Source organism: Macaca thibetana, chromosome 20 (genome assembly GCF_024542745.1).
Source record: "Macaca thibetana thibetana isolate TM-01 chromosome 20, ASM2454274v1, whole genome shotgun sequence".
Taxonomy (NCBI): Eukaryota; Metazoa; Chordata; class Mammalia; order Primates; family Cercopithecidae; genus Macaca; species Macaca thibetana.
In genome coordinates this window covers 72,351,400-72,359,353 of record NC_065597.1, presented here as the reverse complement: position 1 = coordinate 72,359,353, position 7,954 = coordinate 72,351,400, and the positions used below count along the sequence as shown (strand labels likewise).

The 7,954-nt window shown below is 42.2% G+C and overlaps 1 protein-coding gene across 1 annotated transcript in view; it reads left to right on the top strand.

Annotated features, from left to right (window-relative positions):
* The window catches only part of CLUAP1 (clusterin associated protein 1), a 217,260-nt gene that overhangs the window by 20,486 nt on the left and 188,820 nt on the right, over positions 1-7,954 (top strand). The window lies entirely within an intron of this gene.

The window sequence follows — 7,954 nt, the reverse complement described above, 5'->3', positions numbered from 1 at the left end:
TATGGCCAGTTAATACTTGCCATAATTTATCAGTGTGGTTTTATAAAAACATACTTAGCCAACCAAGAGTTACTTGCAACCGGAATTCCTCGTGCCATAAGCTACTGTTAATTACCTTCTGCATTTCTCAAGTCAACACTTACATTAGCCTGCTGACAAAAATTCATTCTGTTCTTTTTTTTTTTTTTTTTTTGAGACGGAGTCTCGCTCTGTCGCCCAGGCTGGAGTGCAGTGGCCAGATCTCGGCTCACTACAAGCTCCGCCTCCCGGGTTTAAGCCATTCTCCTGCCTCAGCCTCTGGAGTAGCTGGGACTACAGGCGCCCGCCACCTCGCCCGGCTAGTTTTTTGTATTTTTTAGTAGAGACGGGGTTTCACCGGGTTAGCCAGGATGGTCTCGATCTCCTGACCTCGTGATCCGCCCGTCTCGGCCTCCCAAAGTGCTGGGATTACAGGCTTGAGCCACCGCGCCTGGCTCATTCTGTTCTTATCTCTGCCTAAGGATTACTGAGGATTACTCTGCCTAATTTTACTCCCTAAAACTTTTTGAAAGATATGTACTCTGTGTGCTCATTCATTCATTCAACGTTGGGAAGATATTTATTGGTCACTTTTTATGTCAAAACTGCAAGGGAGGGAAAACAACAAAAACCTAGCACCTGTCTCCCGGGAGGACAATGTAAGCTTGGGTAGGTAGCCAGACTAGGATGGAGAGCAGAAAACAACTGGTATAGGAAACTGTCTCCCCTTTGGGATTCTGTGCTCACCCTCCCTCTCCTTATCCCAACAACTCTCTTGAAAAGAACATACCCAAATCAGAAGCATAGCACGTTAACTGAAGGCAGGGTCCCTGGTGGAGCAATGACAAACAGGGTTGACAAATAGGAAGAGTTCAAGCCCAGAGAGTGTTGCCAGAAGTACTATGCTCTGAGGGTGTTGCTCCACTCCCTGTATAAACTTGCCTGGTGGAGCACAGCTGGGGCCTGACCTTTGGTCTTTCCTTCACTCACTTTATCACCAAGGTAGCTGATGTGCACAGGGAACAGTCAACACGACACATGAAATAAAGACACATGAAATAAAACAGTTGGGCTGACTAGGAAAATTAATTAATTAATTAATTAATTTGAGGCAGGGTCTCACTTTGTCACCCAGGCAGGAGTACAATGGCACGATCTTGGCTCACTGACGGAGCCAAAGGAAACAGTCAAATAAGGAGTCAGTAAGCAGAAAGATCAGAAAGAGGAACACCTTTAGAAGGCATCAGGAAGGGATGGGAGGGAAGACACAGACACACACACACACACAACTTAGATACGGAGTGGGAAGAAGAAATGGAAACATTCCGCTTGCATTTGTGTGAGAAGGAGTATTAGGAGAGAAAAATAAACAATAATTAATATAGAAAATATCTGAAGAATGACCAAAAATGTCCCAGGATTAAAGACAAAAGAACACCAAGGAAAGAGTTTACAGGATAGATAAGAATAAAGGCCAAAAAGAGGGAAAAACATGCATACCTGGAAACATTACAGTAAATTATTATTATTATTATTTATTTTATTTTTTTTGAGATGGAGTCTTGCTCTGTCGCCTAGGCTGGAGTGCAGTGGCACAATCTTGGCTCACAGCAAGCTCCGCCTCCCAGGTTCATGCCATTCTCCTGCCTCAGCCTCCTGAGTAGCTGAGACTACAGGCACCCGCCACTATGCCTGGCTAAGTTTTTGTATTTTTAGCAGAGATGGGGTTTCACTGTGTTAGCCAGGATGGTCTCGATCTCCTGACCTCGTGATATGCCTGCCTCGGCCTTCCAAAGTGCTGGGATTACAGGTGTGAGCCACCGCACCCAACCTTTTTTTTTTTTTTTGAGACGGAATCTCGCTCTGTCACCCAGGCTGGAGTGCAGTGGCGGCGCAATCTTGGCTCACTGCAACCTCTGCTTCCCGGGTTCAAGTGATTCTCCTGCCTCAGCCTCCCAAGTAGCTAGGATTACAGGCACCCGCCACCATGCCTGGCTAATTTTTGTATTTTTAGTAGAGATGGGGTTTCACCATATTGACCAGGCTGCTCTCGAACCCCTGACCTTGTGATCCGCCTACCTTGGCCTCCCAAAGTGCTGGGATTACAGGTGTGAGCCACCGCATCTGGCCTTAAAATTTAACAACATCAAAGAAAAAGTGTGTTTGGTTTTGTTTTTTTGTTTTGTTTTGTTTTTTGTTTTTGTTTTGAGACAGAGTCTTGCTTTTGTCGCCCAGGCTGGAGGGCAGTGGCGTGATCTCGTCCCACTGCAAGCTCTGCCTCACAGGTTCACGCCATTCTCCTGCCTCAGCCTCCTGAGTAGCTGGAACTATAGGCATCCACCACCATGCCCAGCTAACTTTTTTTTTTTTTTTTTTTTTTTTTTCAGTAGAGACGGGGTTTCACCGTGTTAGCCAGGATGGTCTCAATCTCCTGACCTCGTGATCTGCTCGCCTCGGCCTCCCAAAGTGCTGGGATTACAGGTATGAGTCACTGCACCCAGCTAATTAGAAGACTTTTTCTAAAGCTACATTAATCCATTAATCAAAAATAGTGTGGTGTTTGTAAAGGAATAGACACATAGATCAATGGAACAGAATGGAGAGTCCAGAAATAGACCCACATAGATAGAGCCAATTAGTTTTACATAGGTAACTTTTTTTTGCCTTCTGAACTATTATAATCTTTATTTTTTTATTGATACATATATGTGTATATTTTGGAGGTACACGTGATCATCGAATACATTCATATAATGTGTAAACATCAAATGAGAACCATTTGTATATCACATTAAATATTTATCTTTTCTTTACGCTAAGAACATCTGAATTATTCTCTTCTAGGTATTTATTTTTATTTTTTAGAGACAGAGTCTTATTTTGTAGCCCAGGCTGCATGTAGTGGCACAATCACAGCTCACTGCCATTTCAAATTGCTGGGCTCAAGAGATCCTCCTGCCTCAACCTCCTGAGTGGCTAGGACTACAGGTGTGCACCACCAGGCCCAGCTAATTTGTAATTTAAATTTTTTTTTTTTTTTTGTAGAGACAGGGTCTTGACATATTGCCCAGGCTGGTCTTGAATTCTTGGGGTCAAGTCATCCTCCTCACTCAGGCTCCCAAAGCGCTGGGATTACAGACGTTCTTCTAGCTATTTTGAAAAGTGTAATAGATTGTTGTTGACTATAGTCACCTTAGTGACCTATTGAACACTGGTTCTTATTTTTTTTTACCTAACTGTATATTTGTACCAATTAATCAACCTCTTTTTATCCTCCCCTCCCCCTACCCTTCCTGGCCTCTGCTAATCTTCTCAGGCTTCATGAGATCCACTTTTTTAGCTCCCACATGTGAGTGAGAACATGTGCTATTTGTGTTTCTGTGCTTGACTTATTTCACTTAACGTAATGACTTTCAGTTCTATCTGTAATGCTACAAATGACAAGATTTTTATTCTTTTTTATGGCTAAATAATAATATTCTATTGCATATATATATATATACACCACATTTTCTTTATCCATTCATCCATTCATGGACACTTAGGTGGCTTTCACATTTTGGCTTTTATGAATAGTGTTGCAATAAACATGGGAATTCAGATATCCCTTCAGTATATTGACTTCCTTTCTTTTGAATATATATCCAGTAGTGGAATTGCTGGATCACATGGTAGTTCTATTTTTAGTTTTTTGAGGAACTTCCAACAGTTTTCCATACTGGCTGTACTAATTTACATTCCCAACAACAGTGTACAAGGGTTCCCCTTTCTTCACATCCTCGCCAGCATCTGTTATTTTCTGTCTTTTAAAATTAAAGCTATTTTAAAATGGGGTGAGATGATATCTCATGGTGGTTTTGATTTGCATTTCTCTGATGATTAGTGATATTGAACATTTTTTCATATGCCTGTAGGCCATTTTTATGTCTTCATTTGAGAAACGTGTATTCAGATCTTTTGCCCATTTTCTAATTGGATTTTTTTTCTTTTCTTTTCTTTTTTTTTTGCTATTGAGTTGTTTGAGTGCCTTATATTATTGGTTTTTAGTTTCTTGTCAGAGGGAGAGTTTGCAAATATTTTCTATGGGTTGTCTCTTCACTTTATTGTTTCCTTTGATGTACAAAAGCTTCTTAGTTGGATGTAATTCATTTGTCTTGTTGCCTGTGCTTTTGAGATCTTACACAAAAATATCTTTGCCCAGACCAATGTCCTGGAGCATTTTCCCCGTGATTTCTTCTAGTAATTCATAGTTTCAGGTCTTAGATTTAAGTCTTTAATCCATTTTGAGTTGATTTTTGTATATGGTGAGAGATAGGGGGCTAGTTTTATTATTCTGCCTATGGATATCCACTTTCCTGAGCACCATTTATTGAAGAGATTGTCCTTTCCCCATTGTATATTCTTTTGTGTGTGTGTGTGTGTGTGGAGGGGACAGGGTCTCACTCTGTTACCCAGGCTAGAGTGCAGTGGTGCAGTCTTGGCTTACTGCAACCTTCTCCTCCTAGACTTGGGTGATCTTCCTACCTCAGCCTTCTGAGTAGCTGGAACTATGCGCATGCCCCACCATGCTTGGCTAATTTTTTTTTTTTTTTTTTTTTTTTTTGAGATGGAGTATCACTCTCTCGCCAGGCTGAAGTGCAATGGTGCGATTGCGGCTCGCTGCAACCTCTGCCTCCCAGGTTCAAGTGATTCTCCCGCTTCAGCCTCCTGAGTAGCTGGGACTACAGGCGTGTACCACCACGCCCAGCTAGTTTTTGTATTTTTAGCAGAGACGGGGTTTCACCATGTTGGCCAGAATGGTCTCAATCTCTTGACCTTGTGATCCGCCCGCCTCGGCCTCCCAAAGTGCTGGGATTACAGTCTTGTGTCTCTTCAGCCAGCTGCTAATTTTTGTTAAGTTTTTGTACAGACAGGGTTTTACCATGTTGCCCAGGCTGGTCTCGAACTCCTGGACTCAAGCAATCTGCTCAACTCAGCCTCCCAAGTGCAGATGTTGGGAGACCAAGGTGGGCAGATTACTTGAGTCTAAACTATTCCCAAAACACAGGGATTACAGGCATGAGCCATCATGCCCAGCCTTCCCATTGTATATTCTTGACACCTTTGTTGAAAATGAGTGAGTTGGCCGGGCGCGGTGGCTCAAGCCTGTAATCCCAGCACTTTGGGAGGCCGAGACGGGCGGATCACGAGGTCAGGAGATCAAGACCATCCTGGCTAACCCGGTGAAACCCCGTCTCTACTAAAAAATACAAAAAACTAGCCGGGCGAGGTGGCAGGCGCCTGTAGTCCCAGCTACTCGGGAGGCTGAGGCAGGAGAATGGCGTAAACTCGGGCGGCAGAGCTTGCAGTGAGCTGAGATCCAGCCACTGCACTCCAGCTTGGGCGACAGAGTGAGACTCTGTCTCAAAAAAAAAAAAAAGAAAATGAGTGGGTTATAAATGCATGAATTTATATCTGTGTTCTGTATACTGCTCCGTTGGCCTATGTGTCTGTTCTTATGCCAGTACCATGCTGATTTGGTTATTATAGCTTTGTAGTATACTTTGAAGAAAGCTAGCGTGATGCTTCCACTTTGTTCTTTTTTCTTTTCTTTTTTTTAAAGACACAGTCTTACTCTTGTCGCCCAGGCTGGAGTGCAATGGCTCAATCTCGGCTCACTGCAACCTCCGCCTCCCGGGTTCAAGTGATTCTCCTGCCTCAGCCTCCCCAGTAGCTGTGATTATAGGTGTGTGCAACCATGCCTGGCCAATTTTTATGTTTTTAGTAAAGATGGGGTTTCACCATGTTGGCCAGGCTGGTCTTAAGCTCCAGACCTCAGGTGATCTGCCCGCCTCAGCCTCCCAAAGTGCTGGGATTACAGGTGTGAGCCACCATGCCCGTCTCCACTTTGTTCTTTATACTCAGGATTACTTGCTATTAGGGGTCTTTTCTGGGTCTATATAACTTATAGGAATTTCTTATTTCTGTGAAGAATGTCATTGGCATTTTGATAGGAATTGCATTGAATCTGTAAATTGCTTTGGATAGTTTTGTCATTTTAACAATTTTAAATCTTTCAATACATGAGTATGGAATATCTTTCTTTTTTTTTCTTTTCTTTTTTTTTTTTTTTTGAGACGGAGTCTCGCTCTGTCACCCAGGCTGGAGTGCAGTGGCCGGATCTCAGCTCACTGCAAGCTCCGCCTCCTGGGTTCACGCCAGAGTATGGAATATCTTTCTATTTTTTGGTGTGTATACTCTTCAATGTCTTTCACCAGTGTTTTATAGTTATCTTTGTATAGATCTTTTACTTGTTTGGTTAAATTGATTCCTAGGTATTATATATTATTTGAAGCTATTGCAAGTGGGATTGCTTTCTTTATTTCTTTTTCATTTTTCAGATTGTTTGTTATTGGCATGTATAAATGCTACTGCTTTTTTTTTTTTTTTTTTCAGATTGAGTCTCACTCTATTGCCCAGGCTGGAGTGCAGTAGTGCAATATTGGCTCACTGCAATCTCCACCTCCTGGGTTCAAGCGACTCTTATGCCTCAGCCTCCCCAGTAGCTGGGATTACAGGTGTCCACCACCACACCCAGCTAGTTTTTGTATTTTTAGTAGAGATGGGGTTTCACCATGTTGACCAGACTGGGTTGATTTTGTTGATTTTGTATCTACCAACTTTACTGAACTTGTTTATTAATTCTAAAAAACTTTGTGTGGAGTCTTTAGGTATTTCTGTATATAAGATCATGTCATGTGCAAACAAGACTAACTTCGCTTCTTCCTTTCTAATTTGGAAGCCCTTTATTTCTTTCTTTTTACCTCATTACTCTGGTCAGAATTTCCAGTATTATGTTTACAAGTGGTAAAAGTGGGTATCCTTGTCTTATTCTGAATCTTAGAGGAAAGGCTTTCAATTTTTCCCTATGTCAATATGTGGGTCTGTCATATATGGACTTTATTATTTTGAGGTGTATGCCTTTTATACCTAGGTGGTGAGAGTTTTTATCACAAAGAGATGTTGAATTATATTAAATGCTTTTTCAGAAACTATTGAAATGATAATATGGTTTTTATTCTTGGTTCTGTAAATATGATGCATTATGTTTATTGATTTGTATAAGTTGAACCATCCTTGCATCCCTGGGCTGAATCCCACTTGATCATGGTGAATGATCTTTTTAATGTGTTACTGAGTTTGGTTTGCTAGCATTTTGTTGAGAATTTTTATGTTCATCGGGAATATTGGCCTGTAGTTTTCTTTTTCTTTATTATTTATTTATTTATTTATTTTGAGATGGAGTCTTGCTCTGTTGCTCAGGCTGCAGTGCAGTGGCATGATCTTCGCTCACTGCAACCTCTCCCTCCTGGTTTCAAGCAATTCTCCTGCCTCAGCCTCCTGAGTAGCTGGGACTACAGGCACTTGCCACCATGCCTGGCTAATTCTGTGTTTTCAGTAGACATGGAGTTTTGCCATGTTGACCAGGCTGGTCTTGAACTCCTGACCTCAGGTGATCTGATTTCCTCGGCCTCCCAAAATGCTAGGATTACAGGTGTGAGCCACTGCACCCAGCCCTAATTTCTTTTTCTTTTCTTTTCTTTTTTTTTTTTTTTTTTTTTTTTGAGACAAAGTTTCACTCTTGTTGCCCAGGCTGGAGTGCAATGGCACGATATCCACTCACCACAACCTCCGCCTCCTGGGTTCAAGCAATTCTCCTTCTTCAGTCTCCCGAGTGGCTGGGATTATAGGCATGTGCCACTACGCCTGGCTAATTTTGTAATTTTAGTAGAGATGGGGTTTCCCTATGTTGGTCAGGCTGGTCTCAAACTCCTGACCTCAGGTGATCTGCCCATCTTGGCCATCCAAAGTGCTGGGATTACAGGCATGAGCCACTGTGCCCAGCCCATGCCTGGCTAATGTTTTGTATTTATAATAGAGACTGAGTTTCTCCATG